Source organism: Bos indicus, chromosome 1, assembly GCF_029378745.1.
Source record: "Bos indicus isolate NIAB-ARS_2022 breed Sahiwal x Tharparkar chromosome 1, NIAB-ARS_B.indTharparkar_mat_pri_1.0, whole genome shotgun sequence".
Classification (NCBI taxonomy): domain Eukaryota; kingdom Metazoa; phylum Chordata; class Mammalia; order Artiodactyla; family Bovidae; genus Bos; species Bos indicus.
This window is the reverse complement of record NC_091760.1, coordinates 74,810,695-74,822,009: the sequence shown is the minus strand read 5'-3', so window position 1 is coordinate 74,822,009 and position 11,315 is coordinate 74,810,695. Positions and strand designations below refer to the sequence as shown.

The 11,315-nt window shown below is 42.5% G+C and overlaps 1 protein-coding gene and 1 long non-coding RNA gene across 17 annotated transcripts in view; one reads left to right on the top strand and one right to left on the bottom strand.

The window, feature by feature from the left end:
• Positions 1-3,840: 3,840 nt before the first annotated feature.
• Positions 3,841-7,468, bottom strand: LOC139183182 (uncharacterized). Its single transcript, XR_011566716.1, has 2 exons — positions 7,235-7,468; positions 3,841-4,077 (listed from the first exon to the last, which is right to left on the bottom strand). It is a non-coding gene; the product is annotated as an uncharacterized lncRNA (long non-coding RNA).
• Positions 6,702-11,315, top strand: part of PLAAT1 (phospholipase A and acyltransferase 1) — a 41,125-nt gene continuing 36,511 nt past the window's right edge. For 4 of the 16 annotated variants that reach the window (XR_011566713.1, XM_070789909.1, XM_070789898.1 and 1 more), the window contains exon 1: positions 6,702-6,805. The gene's annotated coding sequence lies outside the window, so the exon portion shown is untranslated. The other 12 variants (XM_070789851.1, XM_070789806.1, XM_070789795.1 and 9 more) reach the window with 10 other exon arrangements.

Here is an 11,315-nt window from a genome sequence, read left to right as displayed (position 1 = left end):
TTTTATTTAACAATTCAGTTCTCTCCCTTGTTATACCCTTCTACCAACCTTCTCTAACAGAATTACATGTGTAATTTTTTCCACATAATTATGTGAAAATATTTTCATTTAATGAACTGTAATTAAATTGGAAAGATAAGTCATATAGATGGCTACATTTTCAAGAAGTGAAGGGTGGAAGAAATAGGCATTACAGGGTGAAAGCACTTACTGAGTGCTTCTGGTTTACTAAGTCTCATGGTTTGCTAAGTCTCTAATCAGCTGTGTGATATAACCGGAGTATATGAAGCACATAATTTTATCAGCATGGTGGTTTCATTAGTCATATGAGTCTCACCTGCCTGTGTCCTTCTTTAAAAGCCTAGAAAAGCCAAATACTCACTTTCTCAGCCTCTTTTGCAAATAGAAGTAACCCCTGACCCCGTTCTAGTCAATAAAATATGAAGGGAAATCTGGAAGATTCTAGAAAAATTCTTCTCCCTGTTTTCTCCCTGTTAAGAGAGCAGTGCAGGAGGAAAAGGCTCTCTCCCCACTGCTTCTTACTTCTATACGTGGTTATGTAAGGACATGATGGTAGGAGCTGCTGTAGCCATCTTGCAACAAGAAAGCCCAGAGAATTTCAGAGACACTGACAGAGGGGTTGATATCATTCATGTGCTGAAGTATTCACTCAAAAACTGTTGAAAGCTTATTATGCACCAGGCACTGTACTATGATAGGGGGTTCATATGTACAAAATAAACAATGTCCCTGCTTATAGGAGGAAAGACAACCAATAATAAATATATATCAACTAGAGTTAAGAATTATGATGAACAATTATGAAGCATATGGGGTCTGGAAGTGATGGAGTGATATTATATATAGGTGGATAAAGTGATATTTGAGAGACCTAAAGGAAGTGAGGGAATACGTCAGGCAGATATTGGGGGTGGGAGTGAGAAGGAGCGCTCCAGGAAAAGGGAATAGCATATGCAAAGGCCTCATTGCCTCCCTGGAAGCAACAACAAAGGAGAAGATGTAAGAAAGATTTGCTTACTGAGATTTTGCCATGGAGAATCACACGGGTGAAAAAGAAACTGGACCAAGAAAGGAAATATGATTGAAAGAATTTCTTTTTCAAGGAAACAATCAGCGCTTCTAATCTCCTTATTCTGATGAAACATATGGCAAGTCAATTCTGAGACTGAGTGAGGCTGGAAATGACCAAAAATAGACGTCTTTGGAAGGCTCTGGATAGTTTCATTAGAGCATTTAGTAAGTATATTTAAAAAGTAAAAACAAGTCAAATTAAGGTCATATTTTACTTAACTGAATATATTCAGATATTACCATTTTGACATGTGACACCAGCCACATTTCAAGCATCCAGGAGCCACTAATATGGCTGGAATATCGAACAGCATATCTTCAGAGAACCAAACGTGAAAAGAAATGTTTTTATTAGAAAACTTCTGTGTTTGTGTTTTTAAAACTCATTAATAATTTTACCTGTTTTAATGTACCGGCTTCCCTGGTGGCTCAAATAGTAAAGAATCTCTGCAATGCAGGAGACCCAGGTTTGATCCCTGGGTTTGGAAGATCCCCTGGAGAAGGGAATGGCAACCCACTCCAGTAATCTTGTCTACAGAATTTCATGGACAGAGAAGTCTGGTGGGCTATAGTTCATGGGGTCACTCCATTTTATGGAGTCAGACAACTGAGTGACTAACACTTTCATAACCAAAATACAGATCATTTTTAAATCAATAAAACCTAGAACAATATTTGAAAAAAAAATCCAGGTCTTGCAAATTCAAGGGAAAATGGAGATAATAATATCCACTAAATTGATATACGTACTAAATGAGATGGTATGTGGGTTTAAAAAAAAATAGAGCGCTGTAAGAATACGCCTCTATGGATATGAATAGTATTGTTTTCTTGTTTAATTAGAATCTTGGTTCCTGGTCCCTGGTTAAATAAGCACTTCAGAAATCTGTAGATAATTCTTTCTTTCCAATATTATTATGTTCATTGCCTTTAAAGCCATTATACACACTGACCAGGAACACATTTAAAGTCCTAGGAATAATCATTTTGATAAAAACTGTGACTTTTCCCAACACTCGAGAAATATCTGAGTATGACCACGTGGAAAATCTAGATAATTTCTAAAGTAGCTACAAATATGTGGGAAGAAGGAAATTCTGATGGTTTCTCAAGACTTTTCTGAATTAAAATCTGATTTAATTTCCTGTATTCTGAGAGATATAAGTAAATGTAAATATGTAAACATCTTTTTTATTGGTAATGACTGAGATTTCTGAATTTCTCTGTAATTACGTTTAGCAGGGGGCTGTGCTGAGCAGCTCCCTGAAATCTGTCAGCTTTTCATAACACAGTAACCCACCCATCACTGCCTCAGACCTTCAGTAAACACATAGGCCATGTGCCTGCACTTACAGAACTTCACAGGTTTCCATGGATACCGGAATTTTAGTGCTAAGGCACATTTACTACCATTTTTCTTGTCACCGAGAGTCCTGTAAACACTTGTGCTTTAAGATTTTGTTCAGAAATTTACCATTTTATAGAGGACTGAGTCAGAACTCCCTTTTCCCAAACGCTTTGTATGATTTCCCCTTAGGGCAAAGTCCCTGAAATCATTTACATTTGTGGCCTCTTTTTAGTGATGAGCTTTTCTTTATTAGACTAATAAAAGACAATAAAGGTTTAACTGCATTGTCAGTATCACTTTTAAGGGACAGATATTTATAGTATATAAACGTTACAATTAATAAATAAGACAGTTTGATCTACATTTAAAACAGAAAAAAGCAAATAGGAAAGCAAGAACAGGAATATTATGTAGATATTTAGCCATTTCTCTTCCTGAGTAGGGTGAAATGTGTCAGTTTCAAGGACACCCCTGTGTCACATCTATTGACCAATCATTGTTTGAATGCACTCTTTCTTATATTCAGGTGGTTTTTTTTTTGTATAATTAAAAGATCTTTTTGTACATCTGTGAACATGGAAGGCTATGTCATTTCTTTTCTCATTTCCTATGTGTATAACTGAGGCTCAGGTTTAAGGAACATACCCTGTGTCACATAGCTAGCAAGTGGAAGAACTGGGATTAGAACTGCTGCTGCTGCTGCTGCTAAGTCGCTTCAGTCGTGTCCGACTCTGCAACCCCAGAGATGGCAGCCCACCAGGCTCCCCCGTCCCTGGGATTCTCCAGGCAAGAACACTGGAGTGGGTTGCCATTTCCTCCGCCAATGCATGAAAGTGAAAAGTGAAAGTGAAATCGCTCAGTTGTGTCCGACTCCTAGCGACCCCATGGACTGCAGCCTACCAGGCTCCTCTGTCCATGGGATTTTCCAGGCAAGAGTACTGGAGTGGGGTGCCATTGCCTTCTCCGGGATTAGAACTAAAGACTCCTAACTCACTGTCCAGGGCTTTTCCACTGTCCTTTTCCTGGGCAGAATACAGGCAACTTCCTCTATAGAAGGCATGCCCCTGTTCTTCCTTCCTTGCCACTTGCTGATAGGTTTCTGTGCCTCTGACCTGGGCTCCATTAAATCTTCCTTTTCTCCACTTGTTTTCCAATCATTCAGTCCCCTTAACTGCCTCAGACACTTGGCTCAGCTTAACACACCAAGCTGAGTAATTTCACATGCACATAACCATTGGGAAACAGAGTCGCAGAGACATCACATAGCCTGGATATGTACTGCATAAGGACTCAGTAGGGAAACAGATTTCTAGTTCCAACCATATTGACCAAGAATGTACAAAACCCATTGAATGAGAGGCTCAAGAACTCCATACCAAAATGCAATCTGAGCAGACATGTTGCCTGGATAGTCAAGTAGAGAAAAAAGCTTTTATTTTTTGCAGCATTAACTTTGGGGGCTGCATTGGAAGTATATGCTTGTCTCCACTCTCATCTGTTATGCTCTTGTAGCCAAAAACCTCTGCGTCGTTTCAGCAAGTATCTCAGTTAAGGTCATGAGATCATCACATCATTTTTGCATGAAGTCTCATTCACTGTGTATTTGTATAGGCCTTTTGTTTTTGCAGTTTTTTCACCTAAAAGGAAGACATTGCTTTTAATATCTAACAAAAGAGGGAGTCAGGGTAGAGGATGAGCTCTTTTTAAAATTCATTATTAATTGGAGGATAATTGCTTTACAATGTTTTATTGGTTTCTGCTGTATAACAATGTGAATCAGCCATAAGTATACATATATCCCCTCCCTTCTGAACCTTCATCCCACTGCCCCCCATCCCACCTCCCTAGGCTGTCACAGAGCACGACGTTGAGCTCCTTGTGTTATACAGCAACTTCCCACCAGCTGTCTGTTTTGTATATGGTAATGTATATGTCTCAGTGCTACTCTCTCAATTCATCCCATTCTCTCCTTCTCTTGCTGTGCCCACAAGTCTGTTCTCTATGTCTGCGTCTCTATTCCTGACCTACAAACAGGTTCATGAGTACCATCTTTTTGGATTCCATGTATATATGTTAATATATGATAGTTGTTTTCCCTTTCTGACTTACTTCACTTCGTATAACAGGCTGTAGGTTCATCTGCCTCAGTTCAACTGACTCAAATTCATTCCTTTTTATGGCTGAGTAATATTTCATTGTGTATATGTACCACAACTTCTTTATCCATTCATCTGTCAGTGGACATCTAGGCTGTGAGGAAGAGCTCTTGACTAAGAGACCTGATCTGGACCCTTCCCAGGGGGAGGCCCTGAGTGAGGAACTCCATGGCTCAGGCCTCAGAGTGACTTCCAGAACCTGAGGAATCATGCATTTGCTGTCAGGCTCAAACGAGAGAAAGAATAGGAAAGTGCTTTGCTACTTGTAAAATATGCATTAAAAAATAGAGTTCTTCTGGATAAACAATAAGGTCCTAAAGTATAGCACAGGAAACTATATTCAAGATCCTGTGATAAACCATAATGGAAAAGGATATAAAAAAGAATGTTTACATGTGTACAACTGAGTTACCTTGCTGTGCAGCAGAGATTAGCACAACGCTGTACATTAGCTCTTCTTCTATTAAAACCAAACCAAACCAAGAGTTCTTTTGAGGAGTAACGTCACACATTGCCAATTGATTTTAGAGTCCATATGTTAAAAAGGCAAATAATGATTCCTGTTAACACTGGGCTTTTGCTGGACTTTATTCATTTTACAACAAACATGACAAAAGTATCTCCATTATGGTTATTTCAATATGTTTCAACCCTTTCACCTAACTAGGCAGCAACTTAAAGTGTCATCCATGCAGTGCTTCACTTAATATAATAGCCAAAATAATGGGAATGAGTTATTTGGTTGTAATCTAATACCTGGTCCCATCACATATCATGTATAGCCCTTGACATCCCAGGACTACAACTCTGGATTCAGGCAAACTGGCTATAACTACCCTACACTAATTCCTCATTCTTTCTGGATAGAAATTTTAATTCTGTACTGTTCATCCGTAGAGTACCAATGAGGAGTGATTAAGTATCTCTCCAATCTGTAGAAAGGAAGAGAGAACTCAGAGTTCTCCTGAACAACAAAGCTTTCTCTGTTTCTCCTACAAATTCCATTCAGGCATCAAATTGAATTTACTCTTAACCGAATGCATTTTATCTATACCTGGCAGGGATCTAGAAGTAAAATTACAAGATTTATTTCATTTTAATTCTATCATGATGCATTTAATCACAAATACCCCCCAAAAATGAAAAGATAATTTATCATTTTGTTCTGACTGAGCAACCCTCCTTGGTTCACATTCATGAATCTATAATGCAAGGAGGAGAGCCGATGATTAAGTGTCCGATTAGAGAAAACAGATTAACCTGGCAAACATAATAAATTTAGCTCATAAGCAGGATGGCTTTATAAATGCTCACAATAACTCTCCTGCATAAAATCATGAACCACAGCCTTCAGTGATGACTCAATTGAAATAGTTGGGGAACATAAAGCAAATGCATGTTTATGGATCTCTTTTTGACATATTAAAAGAACACTGAAAGGTATATCTAATTCAGTTTATAACTCTAAAAATACACTAAACAGGGAACAGGTAGGAAAAATATTAACTCATAAAAATAAAGCTACACTCTCAAGTGTTCGAGTTTCTACTTTATCAATACATATATCTAGATTCCACGTGTTTTCAATGTCTACTGATTAATTTCCAAAGATGTCAAAGCCAGACCTCGATGTCAAAACCTGCAGATTCACCCTTAACCTTCACCACAGAACCTGGTTCCTTTATAAAGGCGGCTGCATGTTTAGGTAGTTCTTATTCCACTGGGACAAAACAACATAAAATTAGAGAGCTAGTTCAGCCTTTGAATCAGTAGGGAAAAAATCCTGTCTTTTAGCTGAGAGTCCACTTATATCAGAGTAAAAATCTAGGTTAGGACGACTTGTTTGAAGGCAAGTCCTTGTGCTGTGCTCCAGAAGGTTCACTTAGCAGTCTGTGGGCCTTCCTTACTTAGCTGGTTTGTTTTCCTGGCCTCCCTTTTTTAGCAAGGAGAAAATGGATACTCTTCACGCCCACCTTTATTTTTAAACTCTCATGGCTTTATTCCTGGAGGCCTCTGTTGGCCTATGGCCTGAAAGAGAGTCAGATAGGTGCTGCCCTGTCACATGCACCCAGGTCACACTGAATAAAAGACCTGCTCTACTCCTCTAAATAGAAGCAGACCCTTGTCAGGGGCGGGGCGGGGATGTGGGGGAGGGGAGTTGGCTGCCTCCTAGAGCCTCTTCTTCAAGGAAGGCCGCATCTGGAGCCAGGTAAATTCCTCACTGGAAGAAACGGGGACCTGTGCACCCTTCCTTCCTCCGTTCCCCACTCCGCCCACTTCTGAAGTTGATCCTGGGCTGCAGGGTGGCGACAGGGAGGAGGCCAAAGTGGGTGGGGGGTCCATGCGTGTCCCCACAGTCCTGGGCGCAGGATCGGGCTCACAGAATACACCATGTGTGGTGGGAAGGAGGAAGGTTTTTTAAGGTCACTGCTTCCTTCCCCACCCCTTTCCCCATTACCCTCCCCCCACCCCCAGCTTAGACTGAGGTGCTTTCTTGGGGCACAGGGACCAGGACCCTTTCTACTGACTCCGAGGGTCTGTATAGAGCTGGGGGGCGGGGGGCGCACTTCGAGCGGATGCAGTGTGTATTCATGCTTATAACATTTCTGGGCTCAACAAGGCAACTTAACTGTACAACCTCCGTGCCTTGACCAGCCAGGACGTCGCAGTGGCGGGGCGCGGTTCCTTGGTTAGTTCCCGCGCTGGGGCTGCGCCTCGGCTGTAGGGTTTGTGTGTGTGCCTGTGCGGGCGGAGGGCAGGTGTTCCGTGGGGCTCCCAGGAGTGCGGCGTTGGGGGATAGAGACGTGTGCGGAGTCGGGGGCGAGCGAGCGGAGGGAACTCCGGCGGCTGCGCGGGGCCGGCCCGCTGGGCGGGCGGCAGGAGCGGCGAGCGTGCGTGCGCGGCAGCGTCGGGGCGCCAGGAAGTCTCCGCGCGGCAGGGTGGAGTTGGCGCTGGAGGCCGCCCTGGTTACCGGTAGACGGCCACTGCCGCCTTGACCTCCCCCCAGGTGGAGTGGAGCCCGGGCCGTTAGCGGGAGGGGCAGCAGCGGTGAGGCCGGCGGGACCTCAGGACCCTCGCCGCTGCCACTGGAGGGGACACCAAGCCGGCGTCAGAGTGAGGTGTCCTAGGGATGGGGAGGGAAGCCTGCTAGGCCCCCAGACAGCCTTGCTGAACCTACTGTCAGACGAGAGCCCCAAGAACCAGTGGAGAGCATGTAATTTCACCCACATCTTTTTTTTTTTTTTTAAAGAGGCCACAGGGAAAGAGAGACTCGCTTTCCCAAATCACACAGCTATCAAATGGCAAAACAGGGACTGGACCTGGTCTTGCTTACCAAAGCCTCTATCCCTTGTGTGTGTGTGTGAGGTGAGGGTGGTGGTGGTGGTCGTGGGGTGCGCAGGGGGGTGGTAAGTCGCTTCAGTTGTATCCGACTCTGCGACACTATGGACTGTATCCTGCCAGGCTCCTCTGTCCAAGGGATTCTCCAGGCAAGAACACTGGAATGGGTTGCCATGCCCTCCAGGGGATCTTCCCGACCCAGGGATGGAACCCGCATCACTTTATGTACCCTGCATTGGCAGGCGAGTTCTTTATCACTGTTGCTGCTGTTGTTCAGTCGCTCAGACTCTTTGCAACCCCATGTATGCCAGGCTTCCCTGTCCTTCACCATCTCCCAGAGCTTGCTCAAACTCATGTCCATTGAATTGGTGATGCCATCAGACCATCTCATCCTCTGTTGTCCCCTTGTCCTCCTGCCTTCAGTCTTTTCCAGCATCAGATCCTCATGGAAATGAGTTACAATATAAACCTTTATTATTATGCTCTGTTAGGCTTTGGAGCAACCAATGGTGATATCACTTTGACATTCAGAACTGTTAATGTAATTTATGTGCTGGAAAAGCCCAGCCATTCTCTTCTCCCCGAGCTTGGAATCCTCATTCCTTCATTTATTAAACATTCTGAGCAGTTATTTGAGCCAGATAAGCTCTGCAGGAAACTGAAGGTGTAGAGATAAACAGGAACCGGCCCTCTGCATGGAGCAGAAAATTCCCTAGACACCAATAAGTGATGCAGGTGTAGGAAACATAGTGGGTGTTAGAGAAAGGAGCAGTGGTAATTTGAAAGCTCATAGTCAGTTCTGGCTGAGTGGAGGAAGACCCTGTGGAGGAGATGGTATCTGATCTGGACCTTTAAGAGTGGGTCATTTGGAAATGATCAGCAAATGCCAAGTAGAAATTTCATTATTAGCAACGTAACTCCAGGTGAAAGTGAGGAATAATGGTCTGGTTTGCTTAGAACATAGGGATGAATAAGGAGTCCAGGATTACAGACGGGGTGCGATGCAGACTCAACATGAGGATCCATGGAGGGGTTCCAGGCAAGGAATGACTGGGCAGTGGCTGAGGAAGATTCATCATACTGGGACGTGGAACCCTCAGCTGTAGGGAGAGGATGTTGGACCAAGGATCCTTGCAGCTCTGAGAGTTTGTGAAGTAGCCATTCTGGGAACAGGGAGATTTGTGGAACCATCTCAATGTGGCAGGGCTATGGATGAAATGTGCTGCTGGAGTGGGAAAGGGTCCAAATTGAATTGGGAGACTTTTGGACTTATATAAGGATAGGCTGTGATCATGTTTCAGACTGCCGATAGCGTCCTTGGGAGTAGTTTGTGAAAAAGTGCTGTTAGTATTCTTGTAGCACAGGTGGCTCCATGGACATGAGCAGCAGTTAATCAGCCAGTCCCTCTCTGTGCAGGGGCCTGTTATTTCTTTTGATGTAGCCCCAGGGACCTACAGGGAGCTATAAACAGGGCAGCTTGTTTTGGCAGTTGAAAAAGGAAATTTCTTGCATAAAGATTACAGACTTACTTTCTTGTCACTCTTTATTATAAACTAGTCAAACAATTCTGTGCAGATGAACTGTTAAAATGAACTGTTAAAATTTTTACCTTAAAGGTGACACACACAGCTTTCAGCAGAGGACTTAAAAATGTATCTTTAATTGGTTCTGAATTATTGTCTTTCAGAAGCACGACATGACATACTTGGGCTTGAATGAAATGGGTGGATGGCCATGAAAATAAAATTATTCAAGCAGACAGGTTTTAGACATTTCTCTAAGATATGAGTCTGGGAACCTTCTAAATGCATCTAGAATCTTCTCATCTTGACACCTCCCCTGCAGAAGAGCAGGGGTTCCCTAAGGCTCCACTTCCGATGACTCACTGGTTCCATGTATGAATGTTTAAAACCCTCCTATGTTGTTTTATGAAATACACATTCTGTATGCTTTTGCAGCCTCTTTATCTGATGGATATTTGAGGAGAGGGAAAAGATGAAATTTTGTTTTGTAGCAGTTCCTTTGGTCAATGATGTTAATCAGTGATGTAAGGAAGGAGCATGCAGTCTGGAAAACAAAGAGACTTGGGACTGAATTATAGTTCTGTCACTATCTGTGTGACTTTAGTTCTGATACTTAAATCATATGAGTCTCTTGTTTCCTCATCTGTAAAAAGGTGATGGTAATCATCAGGTCACAAATGTCACCCGATCTCAAAGGTCAGTTAGGGAGGAGATACAGCGCACATGGGGACAAGCAGTTTGGGATGAAGAGCCTGAACTAGGCGTCGGCTACTCTAAGTCCAGATGTGGGTTCTGCCCTTTCCCACTGTGTGACTTTGTATGAGTCCCTGAACTGTGGTAAATGTCAGGTTCCTCATCTTTAAAACGGGGGAAATAATTATATCTACTTTGTGGGGTTGGTTTGAGGATTGCACAGTTACTGGGAAATAGAATGAGATGAACACTGGAGATCAAAGAGAACTTGGAAGGCCTCTTTTCCCTACCACCATCTTCCCCACCTCCCATGGAAATCTTCTTTTTATTGACTGTGACTGTATTTAAGGATCTTCAGTGACAGGGACTGCTATCTGTACAAGGTCCTCCATTTCATTGTTAGATCACCTTCAATGTAAGAAGAATTTTCCTCATATACAGCTAAAAGCTGTCTCAGTATAATTTCCACATATTGATCCTCTTCTCTGTGGGAAAAAATACAGTGAATTTTCTTTTTCTGTTAAAGATTTTTATTTTGAGCTAACTGTAGATTCACATGCAGTTGTAAGAAATAATGCAGAGAGATCCCTTGTACCATTGCCTGCTTTTTCCCAGTGGCAACTTCTTGCAAAACCACACTGCAGTATCACAAACAGGTTATTGACATGGACCACGTGGAGAGGCAGAGTATTCCACCACTTCTAACATCTCTCATATGTTGCCTTTCTATAGCCACACCCACTTCCTTTTTACCACTTCATTAACCCCTGGCAACCACTATTCATTCTCTATTTTTGTGATTTGGTCATGTCAAGGATGTTGTATATAGATGGAATTATATATATAATGTTGTGTCTGGCTTTTTTCACTCAGCACAGTTCTCTGGAGATTCATCCTGGTTATGCTGTTGCATTCGTCAGCAGTTTGTTCCTTTTTATTTCTTAGTAATGTTCCATGCTGTGGATGTGCCACAAATTGTTTATTGTTCACCCATGGAAGATCATCTGGGATGTACCAGTTTGGGGCTATTATGCTATAATAGGTTTTTGTATAGGTTTTATACAGGTTTTTGAGTCAATATAAGTCTCATGTTTTCAATCTCTGGAATAAATATGTAGGAGTGCAAGTGCTGGATCATATGGTAGTTATAAGGGCTTCCTAAGA